The sequence below is a fragment of the Oryctolagus cuniculus genome, chromosome 12, assembly GCF_964237555.1.
Source record: "Oryctolagus cuniculus chromosome 12, mOryCun1.1, whole genome shotgun sequence".
Taxonomy (NCBI): Eukaryota; Metazoa; Chordata; class Mammalia; order Lagomorpha; family Leporidae; genus Oryctolagus; species Oryctolagus cuniculus.
The window spans coordinates 98,817,611-98,834,040 of NC_091443.1; the positions used below are offsets into that span (position 1 = coordinate 98,817,611).

At 43.6% G+C, this 16,430-nt stretch overlaps 1 long non-coding RNA gene across 29 annotated transcripts in view; it reads left to right on the forward strand.

Annotated features, from left to right (window-relative positions):
• The window catches only part of LOC103346136 (uncharacterized), a 331,605-nt gene that overhangs the window by 88,761 nt on the left and 226,414 nt on the right, over positions 1-16,430 (forward strand). For 17 of the 29 annotated variants that reach the window (XR_011381021.1, XR_011381020.1, XR_011381022.1 and 14 more), the window contains exon 4: positions 1-16,430. This exon is cut by the window's right edge and continues 22,075 nt beyond it. This is a non-coding gene — a long non-coding RNA (uncharacterized lncRNA). The other 12 variants (XR_011381019.1, XR_011381017.1, XR_011381018.1 and 9 more) reach the window with 1 other exon arrangement.

Consider the following 16,430-nt stretch of genomic DNA (forward strand, 5'->3'; position numbering starts at 1 on the left):
ACTGCACACAGGGAGGAGAAAGCAGAAGCTTAGAGAAACCCCAAGAATCCCTCTTTGCTCTGTTCCAGCCTGCCCCAAGATTCTGACACCTCATAGTAAGTACGCGACTTTTTTCTATTTAAAGACTGGTTTGAAGGGCAGAGTTATAGATGAGGCGGTGAGGGAGAGATCTTCAGTGTGTGGGCTCACCCCGCCCAGGTGCCAGGTGGCTACAATGGCCGGTGCTTGACCAGGCCGGAGCCCAAGCCAGGTACTGTATCCAGTACTCCGGTGTGGGTTCGGGGGCCCAAGTCCTTGGGCCACTTCCTCTGCTTTCCTAGGCGTTTGAGGAGACAGCGGGATCACAAGTGGGAAAAGCCTGGGTGGGGCGGCGGTCGGAGCCATGGCATAGCGGGTGAAGCCGCCGCCTGCAGTACCAGCATTCCATATGTGTGTTGGTTCGAGTCCCAGCAGCTCCACTTCCGTTCCAGCTCTCTACTGTGGCCAGGCAAAGCAGTTGAAGAGGGCCCAAGTCCTTGGGCCCCTGGACCTGTGTGGGAGTCCTGGAGGAAGCTCCTGGCTCCTGGTTTCATATCCACTCAGCTCTTTCTGTGGATGGTTGGCCGTGGTGGCCTTCCTGTCACTGGGTGGGTGGGGCCCGAGGTGCAGAGAGCGGGGAGGGTGTGTGTGTTTGAGGGGTAGTTGGGATAGAAAGTGGAGGAGGGAGGGGCTCAAGGGGGACGCGGGAGGAGAGAGGAAGGGAGGAGAATGAAAAGGTGATGTGTAGGTGTGGAGGTGAGGAAGGGAGGGGCAGAAACCCGCGTGGAGGAGAGGAAAGGGAGGTGGAGAGTGACAGGAGTCCTGGTGGGTGTGGGTGGTGGCAGGGTTTGGGAGAGGAAGAACTTTTCCCATGGCCTCGGTTGCGTCTTGGGTGTTTTCTGTCCCTGGCCAGCAGTAGCCTTGGTCGCGTCCTTGAGAAGAGGACCTTGACTCACGGCCTCTCTTCTCCAGGTTGTTCGGAAGTGTAAGGTGTGTGTGCAGGAAAACGGGCATGGGGCGCTCGAATTAATTTGCACAGAATCTGGTGAATTTTCACAGACTGCACACAGACAGCTTGATCACAAGTGGGAACAGCCTGGGTTGTTGGGGGTTTGGGGGTGTGGGGCGGGCAGAGCCATGGCATAGTCAGTGAAGCCACTGCCAGCTGTACCAGCATCCCGTATGGGTGTCTTCCTTTTCTGTGATACTTTTCTCTCCTTCCCCTGACAGAGGTAAGTATCCAGAGCTTTTGGATGTATTTCATTACAGAAATATTTCTGTTACACACTCTTTATATATGTAAAGTACTTACCCATTTAATCACCATTTATTTGCTGTGTACCTATTTCATGCAAGACTGTGAGCTTGTCCAGGGCAGGACTTTATCTCTCTGCTTTCATTCCTGTAGTCCCTGGTCACAGTTGGTATTTGATATATGCAGAACTAACAGTGCCCTCACTGCTGCGTCTTGGGACAGGAAGTGATGGTTAATGAAGGCTCTGGTCACAAGAATAAAGGTCGGAGGGACAAGAAAGGATGTTTAACAGAATCAGCATTAATGAAGCACTTTCAGTTGTCAGGCTTCTTAAGGTACCGTTGTCTCATTTCTAAATAACAACACAAGGAGGGGAAGCAAGAGGTTTTTTTGTTTGTTTGTTTTTGTTTTTTTGAATTATACCACATTGTCCTGTCTAATTCTCTTCAAAGGTCTGTGAGGGAGGCACTTCTGATAGCCTTTTAAATATTAGTTAAAGGAAGTGGGAACCTGCCCTAGGCCATATATCAAGATCAGTGAAGTTCCAGTTTAAATCCTGCTTTGCTTGCCCCAGAGCTGTGTCCCTCCTGGGGTTGGAACCTCAGCTTCCATCGGTTCCAGAGTTGGGGTATCAGAGAGGTGGTAGCCAGAGAAAACCAGTGGTCCTAGTCTTTGGGCTTGTCTGTGTGTGGAGCATAAATAACTACAGGGACTTGAGCTGTGTCACTAAGGACCCTTCTTGCTAATGCTGTGGCCTCATGCTGTGATTTGTTAACATAGGTCTTGTGTCCTGGTTCACACCAGTGGGGAGTCTTGAGCTGTTGGCGGGGGGCGGGGGGGTCTGAGGAGGGTACCTTGCCACCCTGGGACTGGAACTGACTTTTAAGAGGGACCTTGAGGTATGAAAGGAGATTTGCTGGTAGGGTTAGGACCAGAGGGTTTGAGGAGTCCTCAAGGTCCCTGGTGATTAGTCTTTTTAAAATTTATTTATTATTTATTTCAAAGGAAGAAAGAAATATTTCATGCGTTAGTTTACTTCCCTAATGCCCTCAACAGCTGGAAAGGTATGTGAAGCCAGGGTCTGGGAACTCAATCCAAGTCTCCCATGTGAGTGGCAGGGATGTAAGTACTTGAGCCATCACCTGCTGCCTCCCAGGTTGGAATAGTAGGAAGCTGGATTCAGGACTTCAGCCAGGACTTGATCCTGGGCACTCTAACATGAGCTGTGGGGATTACAGTAGAGGCTTAGTCGCTATACCAAAAGCCCATCCCTGATTAGTCTTCAGTTCCCTCCTTCAAAGTGTGGCTGGCTACTTGGGAGGGGTTTACCTCACCACTGCTAACTGGGCCTGCTGCACAATTTTGTGAGGACCTTGTTCCAAAGGCAGGGGTAAAGGGCCACTAAAGATACTAAAACATAAAGCTCTTTCCTTTCTTCCACCTACCTCCTTGGCTCAGACTCATGCTCTTTTGACTGGCTTACAAAACACAAGTTCAAAGACAGAGTTTTGAGGATTTTTAAGACACCACCAGCAGAGGTTTAAACCCAGTGCAGGCCCTTCAGAGAGCGAGCCGTGTGACTGTTTCTGTGTGACCATGTAGGCTGCACGCCCATGAGGTTGGCCCTGGCTGCTGAATATAACCCATTGGCTTTAACCAGTCCAGGTCTAATCCTGTGACACTCCAGGGCACCTGGGCAGACTTATGTCTTATTAAATCAGCTCCCTGAGGATTGTGTGGACTAGTTAGTCATACTGTCTCGTGATCACGCTCCTCGATTTTCTTAGAGACCTCTTGTCTTGTCTAGCTAGGACTGGTATCTTTTTCTAGAGTAAGGCTCCTCACCCCTGACCTAGAGCACTGAGAGGAACTGGAATGCTGCTGTGTGGCAGAGACCTCCTGCAAGTTCTCTGAGCAGTACTGGGTCCCCACAGCTCCGCTTAGTGTTTCTATGGTACCACACTTTGAGAACTGTGCTCGCAAATGACTCATGGGACAGTCTGTCCCTGCTCTATTCCTGCTCTGAGCCTGGCAATCAAGGTCCAGACAAGGCCCCTGATAGAAATGTTGCATCCAAGCAGCCCCCTTATAACTAAGGTCACCTCAAGATCCCCACAAATGGATCTTGGACCAGAGGTCAGGACTTTATGTGCAACTTGAACACTTCCTGCCTTGGGAAGTTCACTGCCCCCACCCCAGGACATGTTCTGAGCTGCTTGGTCCTAGGTGTAGAGGCTCTGGCCTCTGGAAATGTACTGAGTTGACTTCTGAGTTTCCAGATGCCAGAAAACATGTAACGGAGTTCCTCGGATCTGTGTGACCACTTGGATATCCAACTGTGATTGCAGACACCCATGGTGAAGACTTTTGAGTGCCGCCTCATGGTGGAGCTGAGTGCTTCCTGCTGGGACTGTGGGATCTTCCTGGGATGCCAGGGTGGCACAGCAAGCCATGGTGCTCTGGAGGCTGTCACTGAATCTGTGTGTAGCTTAGAAGGTAAAACTGTGTCTTTCCAGTAGTATGGAGCAGAGCCTCAGGACGAGGAGATGGTCCTATCAGAACTTGATGCTGGGGCTGGCGCTGTGGCACAGCAGGATAAAGTGTTGGCCTGCAGTACTGGCATCCCATATGGGTGCTGGTTCATGTCCCGGCTGCTCCACTTCTGAGCCAGCTCTCTGCTAAGCCCTGGGAAAGCAGTAGAAGATGACCTGAGTCTTTGGGGTCCTGCACCCGTGTGGGAGACCTAGAAGAAAATTCTGGCTCCTGGCTTTGGATCAGCTCAACACTGGCCATTGGCAGTCATTTGGGGAGTGAACAAGCTGTTGGAAGACCTCTCTGTCTCTGTCTGTCTCTGTCTCTCTAACTCTTTCAAATAAGTAAAATAAATCTTTTTTAAAAAAGAACTTAATGCTAATGTGTGCATTTGTTCTAACTTGGAAAGGAAATCTCATTCCTCTGCTTCAAGTCACCTTGCAATTCAGGAAGGGCAGCATTTTTTTTGCGTTAGGCTTCTTGCTTCTTCTCTGCTGGCTTCTCCCTTGTAAATTATCATGTAGCATCATCCTTTGCTCTGGTAGGATTCATTTTTAAAACTGTGCTTTTTCTCTTCTTCATCAGAATAGTTCAGAAAGTTAATGGGAAATGGAATCAAAAGATACCTTTATTTTAGTGTAAAATTTTTTAAGCCCATGCATATTTTTTGTAATACGTATTTTTATATAATGTTTGAAGATCCCTCATGTATCATAACAAGTCTTTACAAATTTTGGTCATTGTCTTGGTCCTTTAGTTATTAGGAATAAATTATTTTGTTAGGTTGAAATTAGCCTATTTGAATTAGTGCCGGATCTCATTTGCTGTGACATAAAGAATTGCTTTATGGATAATGAAAGCACCTTAATGATGTGGTCTAAAGGAGAAAACAATATTACTGAAGCTATTAACACCAGGGGACTTCTCCCTGACCTCTTAACAGTGCCCTGCAAACTGTACATTATTGCACTTTTGAGGATCCAGGGGCTGAAGTCTGGCCTGAAGGTATTTTAGAGAATGCTCCACGTGGGAAAGTCATAAGAAAAACAGAGGAATATAAGTAGCAGTTAATGAGAAGGCAGAAGAGACTTCTAGAATTGAAGTGACCACAAGGTTTGCTGGGATTTTTTGAGCAGCACAGCACTAGGTTGTCTGTGTTGGGCACCAGATACAATCACTACAGCCTTGTGAAGTTAGAAACTATGCCGTTCTGCAGAATTCAGTTTGAGACTCACTAATAGGACTCAGCCTACAAGGAATGCAGATGAGACAGAGCATCTCTGACCTTAACAGAGGCAGTGTGATTGGTCATTCTTTACTTTCCCTTTATATTGCTATAGCAACTTTAAAATGCCTTTTGTTTAAAAACCTGAGGAAATGTATGTGAAAAGTCATTTTGGCAATCTTTGGTCATCAGTAAATTCACCATCTTACGTGTGTTATAACTTACTGAACCCGTGGTACTAGGAACTTGATAGAAGTTTGCAGCATTAGACTACAATTTTCTGCTTGCTCAAAACTGAGGGAGTTGGAGCTTACCCAGCATAATTAGAAATGTACCCTCTATTTGAAGCCTTGGCAAGAACAATAATTTAGTATCGTGGCTGTGTGGCACTGGTAGAATGTGTTGTTCAGTCCTGAGTTTGGGCACCTTGTTTGTTTATGACAGAAAACAGCTTTCAGAAACTTCCTGGTGGATAAAATACCCTTTTCACAATCTGGTGGTTTCATTGCTTTTTTCCTAAAGGTTTAATTTTCCCTTCGAGTGCAGGCATGTTCATTTTATCAAAGCTGGCATTTTCTCTTCTTTAAAAATTAAAGTCTTGAGTATTCTGAAGAAAATTTCGCAACCATTAGGGTATATAAGTGCGTGTCGTGTGAGCATAATTACAAGGATGAAATGCTTTGCTTTTGAGTAGTAGTGGACCAACACTTGGTGTGCTAAGCAACATAGTTTTTATTCTATTTTGTGGTTCAAAGGCTGCTTACTACTGCTCCTGATCTTAGATTATCTTAGTCCTTTTTGTCAAATGGATTTAGAGCGCACAGCACCTTTTTATCCACCTTCTCTCTGAAAAGCAGTGGGAGATAGAGCAACTTTTTTAAAGATTTATTTATTTATTTGCGAGGTAGAGTTACAGAGAGAGAGGTTTTCCGTCCAATGGTTCACTCCCCAAATGGTTGCAATGGCCAGAGGCGAACCGATTCAAAAGCTGGAGCCAGGAGCTTCTTTGAGGTCCCCTACATGGTTTCAGGGGCCCAAGAAGTGAGGCTATCTTCTGCTGCTTTTCCAGGCTATAAGCAGAAAGCTAGATTGGAAGAGTAGCATCGGGGGCACGAACCGCACCCATGAGGGATGCTGGCGCTGCCGGAGGGATGCTTTACCTACTTTACCACGGCGTTGGCCCACAGAGCAAATTTTTAAGCCAAGAGCCAGGAGCCCAAGAGCTGGGCCATCCTCCGCTGCTTTCCCAGGCACATTAGCAGGGAGCTGGATTGGAATCCGAGTACCAGAACTTCTGATGCAGCTATCTGCTAATGTGCCTGGGAAAACAGCGAAAGATGACCCAAATGCTTAGGTTCCTGCCACTCACATGGGAGACTGATTGAGTTCCAGGCTCCTAGCTTTGACCTGCCCATCCCTGGCCATAGTGGTCATTCGGGGAGTGGACCAGCATATGGAAGGTTCTTCTCTGTCTCTCTGTCTTTCTCTAACTCTGACTCTGATTCTACTTTTCAAATAAATAAATCTTTTTAAAAAATCAGCTGTATTCACAATAGCATTAAAACATACTTTAAAACAATTTTTTAAATAAAGCGCACAAGAGTAGTATTGAAAACAACAAAATGTTTTTTGAAAAAATGAGAGATCTAAATCCATGGAAAGATGTGACATGTTTATAGATCAGAAGGTTTCATATTGTTAAAACTGTATTAAGCCCCACATTAATCTACAGATTAAGCACACTTTATCAAAGATCTTGCTGGATTTTTGTTGTTGTTGTCATTGTAGATTTTCACAAGCTGATCCTAAAATCACACAGTAGTATTAGGGAGCCAGAGTTACCAAACTACAATGAAAAAGAAGGTCAGAATGGGAGGACTGACACTTAGCAATTTTAATGATACTCCAGAACTACAGTGATGGAGACAACAGGCGTTAGCATAAAGGTCTACACATCAGTGGAATAGAATTGAGAGTCCAGAAATGTACTTTCACAGTCAACAGATTTTCAACAAGTGTACTAGGACTGTGAAATCAGGAAATAAAAGACATGTTAATGTTTTTTTGTTTGAGCAACTATATATTCAAAGAATGTTTAGACCTCTGCCTCGCACCAAGCACAAAAATTAACTCAAATCACATTATAGCTAGAGCTATAAACTCTTAGAGGCAAGTAGCAAAGTAAGTTTTCCTGATCCTTGGTTAGGTAATGGTTTCTTAGATATTACATTAAAAACATAGTCAACAAAGAAATTAAAAAAAAAAAAACTCAAGCTTTGCTTATGGGAATTAAGTACAAGTACTTTGGAAAACAGTTTGGTAGTTCCTTTAAATATTAAAGATACAGTTACCATATGTCCCAAGAAATATGAAAGCATTGCTATGTAAAAGCTGGTACACAGATGTTTCTAGCAGTATTATTCATCAAAAAGTACAAGTAACCCAAATGTCTATTGATGAATGGATAAATAAAATATGATATATCCATATACTTGAATACTGCTTGGCAACAAAAGTGGACAAAATACTTATACATGCTATCACATGGGAGAATGTTGAACACATTATGCCAATTAAAAGAGGCCAGACACAAAAATCATGTATTGTATGATTCCTTGTATAAGAAAAATTCTTCAAATTTATATGAAGAGAAAGTAGATGAATAGTTGCATAGGACTGGAGCTGGGGTTGGAAATGGGGATTAACTGGTAATGGATATGAAGTTTTTCTTTGGGTTGGTGTAATTTTCTAAAATTGTGTTAGTGACAGCTTTTGAATTTGACAGTCTGTTGATTTGAACACTTCAATGGGTAAATGTCATGGTATGTGACAACTTAATGGAACTGTTTTTATTTTTATTTTTTTTTTTTTAACGATTTATTTGTTTATTCGAAAGTCAGAGTTACACAGAGAGAGGAGAGGCAGAGAGAGAGAGAGAGGTCTTCCATCCGATGGTTCACTCCCCAGATGGCCACAACGGCCGGAGCTGTGCCGATCCGAAGCCAGGTGCCAGGAGCCTCCTCCAGGTCCCCCACACAGGTGCAGGGGCCCAAGGACTCGGGCCATCCTCTACTGCCCTCCCAGGACACAGCAGAGAGCTGAATGGTAAGAGGAGCAGCCGGGACTAGAACCGGCACCCGTATGGGATGCCGGCACTTCAGGCCAGGGCGTTAACCTGCTGAGCCACAGCACTGGCCCCGAGATACACATTTCAAGCCTTGTGTCTCGTGTAGAGCAGATTTCTATGGAACTGTTTTTAAAACCAAGGTATTTCATAGTGGTCAGTAAAATGACAGAAAGCAAGAGTTTTTGAATTGAGCTTTGTATTTCATAGAGATATCTTCAGGGCTGCCTTGGGTATTCAGGGGCCTCCTTTGAACTTCTATATAGATTCCAGTTCCAGATAGGATTTTGATTGGGAAGTGGATTGTACTGCCTTTAAAAAATAAAATGGGAGGCCGACGCCACGGCTCAATAGGCTAATCGGTCCTTCTGTGGCGTCGGCACCCGGGTTCTAGTCCCGATCGGGGCGCTGGATTCTGTCCTGGTTGCCCCTCTTCCAGTCCAGCTCTCTGCTGTGGCCTGGGAAGGCAGTGGAGGATGGCCCAAGTGCTTGGGCCCTGCACCCGCATGGGAGACCAGGAGGAAGCACCTGGCTCCTGGCTTCAGATCAGCGCAGCGTGCCAGCCATAGCAGCCACTTCGGGGGTGAACCAATGGAAAAGGAAGACCTTTCTCTCTCTCTCTCTCTGTCTAACTCTGCCTGTCAAAAAAATAAATAAATAAAATTGAAGCAGTTACTTAACATTCATCTGTTCTCAAGGATTAGTCTTAGCAAAAAACATTTTTTAAAAAAGATCGGTTTATTCATTCATTTAATTTATTTCTATGTGCCTTGTATTTTTCTAGGCATTAGGAGTTACAGTAATAAACATAGAATAAAATTTTACAAGAAAAGTTTTTTTCTCATGCAACGTTTGTTGTGATGGGACACACAATCAGTGAACAACCAAAATAAATAAAATTTCAAGCAATGATAAAGCCCATTTTTGTCTTTATACATGGTAAGTCCATGTAACTATTAAAATAATTTTCCTTTAAAAATGTAGGTTGTATGTACCTGATCACAATGAAGTAGAAATTATTTTTCTTTTGCATTTTGAGTTTTTCGTATAATCTGCTATATCGTTTTCACTTATTAACCACATCTTTTTAATTTTTTGCTGGTTGCTCTAGAGTTTACAATTTTTATCTGTAATTTACTGTTATGTAGCTTTTAAATCTTTTTGTAAAAGATGCTTTAAGCAGTGTATATTCATTTCAGTCTTTCTCCTCATTCTATTACTGTCTTATGTTTTATAGTTATATGGATATAGTAATCTCTACATTTTTTAAAAAGGCTTATTTATTTATTTGCAAGACAGAGCTACAGAGAGGCAGAGGCAGAGAGAGAGAGGTCTTCCATCAGCTGGTTCACTCCCCAAATGGCTGCAGTGGCTGGAGCTGTGCTGATCCGAAGCCAGGAGCCAGGAGCTTCTTCTGGGTCTCCCACGTGGGTGCAGAGGCCCACAGACTTGGGCCATCCTCTACTGCTTTCCCATGCCATAGCAGAGAGCTGGATCAGAAGTGGAACAGCTGGGATTTGAACCAGCACACATATGAGATGCTGGCACTGCAGACTGGGGTCTTAACCTGCTATGCTACAGCACTGTCCCAATCTCTACATTTTTAATTTTGCTTTTAGCTTTCAGTTATCTTTTAAAAAGCTTAAAAGCACAAATCCAGTTAAATTTATATATTTTCCTAAATTCACGATGTACAGTGCTCTTTAATCTTTTTCACCATGTTTTCACCTGATAACATTTTCCATTTTTCTCTTTCTAGCTTTTTTCTTTGTGAAGTTGAAGTCTTCTGAACACAAACTCTCTTTTGTTTGGTTTTAAAAAGTTTGGTTCCATTTTGAATGACTTTTTCATTGCATGTAGACTACCAGAAAAACAGTTTAGTTTTTATTCTGAATGTGAAGATGTTCTTCCACCAGCTTCTGGTTTGTATTCTTTCTCATGAAAAGTTAACAGTAACTCTTGTGTCTTCCCTGTGTATATTTTTTTCTTCCCCCTGGCTCCTACCCACTGCTCTGTAAGAATTTCTATTTATCACTGGTTTTCAGGTATTTCATTATTGTGTGTCTTTTTTAAAAATTCTGTTTGAAATTTGTTGATTTTCTCTCTACCCACCCTCCCTCATTTATATTCGAGTTGTTATTTTTTAAGTAATTTGGCAAATTTTAAATAGTGTATCTTCAATACCTCCTTCTGTGCCTTTGATGACTTGTGTGTTGTGTTGCTTGTTGTTGGCCTTGTTTACTGAGACTGTTTCAGCTCCTCCCCACCAACTGCAGCCATGGTTCAGTTGGTATCGTTTCTATTCCCCTGACTTCAAACTCACCAATCTTTTATTTCATTTCAGGTGCTTTTAACTCTAGGTGTTTGTTCTATTTTGTATGTTTTCATGTAGATCCACTGTCCTTGAGGCTCTTCAAATCCTCTAATGTCTATCTGTGCGCATAGTTAATATGTGAAAGTTCACTGGAAGCCCTGAGTATTCCATTTTCTCTTTGATTGCTGCATCTCTTTACATGGTTTGCTTTTTCTCCTGGTTGAGCATGCATTTTCCTTTAAAAAGTATATTCTTGCAGCAAACTACATTACACATCAACCTGCAATGATCAAGCCTGGCTTTGAGGTTTTTTGTTCTTGTGTTGTGAATAGTCGTCTTCCTTGCTGGGTTTATTTAACTCTAATGCCAGCATGTGGGCTTCCATGGTTTCTGCTGAATGCACAGGCATGGACTGAACTGTCCATGGGGCTCTGATGCCTTCCAGCCCTGTGTGCTCTAGCAGTTGCTCATGCAGTGTCATGGCAGTCATATACAGCTTGGCATTTAGAGTCCAGGGGGTGCATATGCAGATTTCTGAACTTCAGCCTTAAAACCCTTTCCTTTTTGCGTTTTTCGTGCAAATTCCCCTGACTTCTCCTCATCTGACAAAATTATGTAGCCTGTCTTCCATGGTATGCTTGGTGCTTAGGGATGCCAGTGTAGTGACAGAAAACACTTGTTTCTCCTGTTTTCTTTTGTTTTTCCATTGTTTACTGCAGGAAGGCTGGTCTAGTGCTAGTTACTCCACACTGACTGGCCACGCCTTCTTTGTTGCGATTGTTTGTTGTTTCCTTTGTTAATGCAATGACTTCCCCCTGCCATACCATATTCCCATATCTCTCCCTACCTTGTCATATTTCCATATCTAGAACAAATTCTGATGCATAGTAAGTACTTAGTAAGTGCTGGCTGAATACGTTAGCCTGCAGTTAATCTTTGTTCAGTCACTCCTTCGCTGTCTCCAGTGTGCATTTCAGTGTGCCTTAATCTCCCCTAGTCTTAAACAGCCACCTCTAGACCTGCTGATGCTTAATCTTCACCCTGCTTCAGTCTTGACTTCACCCAGCAGCAGCTCCCTTGCATTTGTCCTCACCAGCCTTACTTAAGGGTCACTGTTGCTGCGATCAATGAACCTGTCTCAGCCCTAATCCCCCTTGATTCCTAATGGCATTGGACACTCTTGACGCTCGTGGAAATCTCTCTACCCTTGACTTTCTTGATGCAATAGGTTTCTACTTCCTTTCTTTCAGGGTGTCCCCTACTCATCTGGCTTCTTTTTCTCTTACCAGGCACTCTTGGGGTACTGTCTATGGTCTTTGTCTAATTCCTCACATTGTTATGTAGCACTCTCAGATGCGTCCATCACATAAATTGCCATCTGGAAGCTGGTGTTTTTAAAATGCATATTTTCATGGCCACACACTCTTAGCAGTTTCAGATTGAGGTAGAGGTCTGGCTGTTGACTTCCTTGTCCCTCAGGCTCGCAATCTCAGTGTGCTCCGTATTGAAATAACCATTGCTCTTACCCCTCTGACATTCTCGTTTCTCGAGATTGCAGCTTACTTAGCTCTCTCTGATTCTGACGGTCTTCTCCTGATTCTTCAGCACATTCTGTGCTTTATCTTTCTTAACACCTAGAGTCTTGGTTTTGAAAGAGCCTTGGAATGCACTGGCAGGGCCCCACGTCTGTTTCCCTCACTGAAGGAAGTTCTTTTTAAAATTTGTACTTGAGAAGCAGAGAGGGACACGAAGCGAACACGCTCCCATTCACTGGTTCCCTCCCCAAATGCTTGCAAGAGCCAGTTGTGAAGCTGGGAGCTGAGAACTGTACCCGGGTCTCCTGTGTGAGGAGCAGGCACCTATCACTTGAGCCAAACTGTTGCCTTCTCGGGAAGTCACTAGTGTTGGCAGAAAGCTGGAGTGGCGCATCCAGCACATGGGACACAGGCATCCCAACCAGCACCCTACCTGCTAGGCTGCATGTCAGACTTGAATTTCTTTGATGGCAGGAATAGTTGTTCTCAGTAAGTGCTTAGCATATATTTATGGATGGGCACAGGAAGTGAATACTTCTTTCATTGAATGTGAGATGTAGTTTATTCTTCTGCTTTTGAGCAATACATACATGTACTGCGTTTTAGTAATTTCTGGGAATAGCTGCGGTACTGAATGCAGGTCATGGCAGCCCGGAAGCAGTAACAAACTCGATGTTTCACGGCAACCTCAGGAATGAGGTGTGTCTGTGCCTGTGGGCTGTAGATGCATTCACCCCTCTGCCTTAAAAAGTAACCAGGATTTAGGAGCACAGTTTCAGACAGTGGTATTTGCAGATTGACTTGAACCCCAGGATACAGGTAGCGTAAATGCAGGAGAGTGTTTGGGCTTTTTGTGTTGTTTTTCTCATATTAATGATGAGTGTCTGGGCTAACCCTGGAGCCAGAGCTCCTTGGTTTTAAATTCCAGTTCTGCCAAGTTTTACCTTTCTATGTTTCAATTCCCTTGCCTGTGAATTGGGGGTAGTGATAAAACACGCCTTCTGAGAGGGAATGTTTCAAAGCACTGAAAGTGGGACTGGTACACAATAATGGTTGTTTAGGGGGTTGGGGAATACTTAAACCACGCTGAGGCTTTTTTGACACCTCCGTCTTACAGACTCAAAGCTGAGATGTGAACAGCTGGGTGTTCTTCAGGGCCTCTCAAGTAACAACAGTGGTCTCTTGGTCTCACCCATGCCCAACTGCTTGCTCTCTGACCACCAGTTCTCCCTAACATCACAGGGCAGACCCCACTTTGGGGCTTTCCTGCCGTGGGTCCTTGGGAGGACTTCTGTAAGAAAAGCAACATGACAGGAAGAGAGAGCCCTCTAGACACATAGAAAATGAATGGTTGGAATCTACATTTTAGAGAAGAGAATGTTTAGAATTCAATTCAGGCTGCACATCACCTGGTGGGCTTTAAAAATTATAGATGACGGCCGGCGCCGTGGCTCAATAGGCTAATCCTCCACCTAGCGGCGCCGGCACACCGGGTTCTAGTCCCGGTCGGGGCACCGGATTCTGTCCCGGTTGCCCCTCTTCCAGGCCAGCTCTCTGCTATGGCCCAGGAGTGCAGTGGAGGATGGCCCAAGTGCTTGGGCCCCTGCACCCGCATGGGAGACCAGGAGAAGCACCTGGCTCCTGGCTTCAGATCGGCGCCGTGCGCTGGCCGCAGCGGCCATTGGGGGGTGAACCAACCGCAAAAGGAAGACCTTTCTCTCTGTCTCTCTCTCTCGCTGTCCACTCTGCCTGTCAAAAATAATAAAATAAAAAATTTTAGATGTCTGGGTCTTACCTCAGACTAATTAAATCAGAATCCCTGTTGGTTAAGGGTCAGGTACTTAGCAAAGCTCTCTGGTGGTTCAAACATATCTGTGGTAGACAACCATGGACATAGAGCTGGAATTGGGCTCATTTATTATCTTGTTCCTCCAGATTTTCTTAAGGGATTGCCTTATCCAGAGTAGATCTCATAGTGTTTTCCATGTGCTTGGACCAGAGGATTTTTTTGCTCTGTAGCTTTGCAAACCACTGTTTGCTGGCAAGGGATGAACACTATGCAAGGTGAGGCAGGAGCCAGCATGTCTCAAAGAGTTTAAAATTTTATAGAAAAGCATATCCGAGTATTCATTATGGTTGGTTTGAACAGAAATTCTGCCACAGTAGATACTACCAATAGTATCTTGACTTCTTGAATTTTTATTTTATCTGTTTTCACTACCCACTATTTAGTTGTTAATGTCATATTTACTATTGTTAATGTCATATTTACTATTGTTAATGTCATATTTACTATTGATATTCTGATTTTTAATGCATATGCATAGTGAATGGAAGAGGAATTGAAGGGTATGGAGAGTTTGGTTTTGGAGAAGGAATGTCTTTCTATTTTTTTCAGACATCCTTTTTAGCTATACCAGGGCATGTTATTCTTAACAAGGAAGGTAGATTTCTGGTATCTAATCATCATAATCACTTGTAGCAGTACAGCCATTAAGTGTCACTCGTCTTGAGAGAGAAGCATAACACTTAATTTTAGGCAGAGTTACCGTAATGTGCTTCTGTGTTAGTTTTGTGATCTATGAATGGGCCTTTTGTAAAAATTCATTCAACACATGTTCATGGATCTTGTTCATTGTGCCAGTTAAATTCTAAATGCTTGGGAAACATCAGTGAGCCAAACAAATTCCTGTTCTCATTGAGCTTTTACTTAGTGGCAGGGCATGGGGGCAGAGAATAAATACTAAACAGTTTGTTGTCTGGTGCTAAATGCACTGGGACAACAACAGGAGCAAGCGCAGGGGTGGGGTTGCATGAGCTGCAGTTTAACCTGGGTGACCCAGAGATGCCTCTTAGAGGTGCTGCTGTTTCAGGATGAGTAGGGATGGGGGAGCTTCACCTTGGCCTAGAGTGGAGCCAAAGGAAAGCTGCATAGATGACAGGAACTGTGCCTTGGATCCTTTCATGAGGATCTCCTTTTTACTTGAGTAAGAAGGGTACCTTCAGAACAGGAACTGGAAAGATGACTGACTGCTCCACTGGTGCGTGTGGGAATTCAGGATGGAAGTAGGGGACTAGGACAGGAGATGGAATTAAATTAGGGGTCAGCACAGGGGTGTTGATGGTGCAGGAGATGGGATTAAATTAGGGGTCAGCACAGGGGTGTTGATGGTGAAAGCAGAGGAACAGTGAGTGGCTATGCAGTAACCCAGAAAGAGAAGGGGACAGTGCCAAAGGCTGGTTTGGTAGGGATGTATTTGGTGACCCAGCTGGCAGCATTGTGCAGTAAACTTGGGGTCTGAAGAGTAGTCCCAGGTACCTCCAAGCTGTGGCCATTAGTTCAGGTCATGTGGAATTTTACTTCTTTCTTGATGAGCAGTTACAACATAATTTGGTAGCTTTTGAAAACTATCCTATATTTAGATCATTCTTTATTTTTAAATGCTTAGTGACAATATCTATAGCTATTTACATTTTCTTAAGATTTCAAGGGTAAGGATTTTAAATAAAGCTCTAGTTCAAAAATAGCCTCAATTTTTTGAAGCTTTAATTATTTAAAGCTCAATAAGTAGATCATTTAGGCCATTTTCCTTACTTTAGTACTGTACATAAAGTATTCCTATTTAATGAACATTTAACTTACTGGTAAAATTTGCTAATCAAATTGTCAGACTCTGTTAAATGGCTTGTCAAAATGTTTTTTTTTTTTTTTTAGCAGTTATTCCTGTCTATGTAATGCTGTGGATTCCTCTAACTCATTTTTCCTGATAATTTTATTAAGTGACTGTATTCAGCAAGCAGTTATTAAAAAACTTTATTATAAAAATAAACTCATTGTAGAAAATTAGTAAAGCATTAGAAGCTTTGTATGGTAAAAAATAAAAATAAGCCCAGCCACAATTTTACCTCTTTTTAAAATAGACTTTTTAATTTATGTTTATATTTTATTGTTTGAGAGCCAGAGGGACCACATGAGACAGACAGGGCTCCTGTCCTCTGCTTCTTTCTCCATGTGCCCAGAACAGCCATGGCAAGATCGGAACCGGGAGCCAGGAACTGAATCCAGGTCTTCGATGTGAGTTGCAGTGATGAAACCCAATCTGGGTGTACATTAGCAGAAAGCTGGAATCTGGAATCTGGACTGCAGCTAGGGCTTAACCCAGGTTGTGGGATGTGGATTTTGTAGCTATTAGGCCAAATGCTTCCCCTAGGCTTTACTTTATAGAGCATTTTTTGGTTCCCAGCAAAATTGTGGGGAAGGTACAATGAATTCTCATCTACCCTGTACTCCTGCACACACATAACCTACCATGTTATCAGTATCCCCCACACATGGAGTGGACCTGCATCAACGTATCATTACCATGGAAAGTCCATAGTGCACATTAGAATTCACTATTGCTGTTGTACTTTCTGTTGGTTTGGAC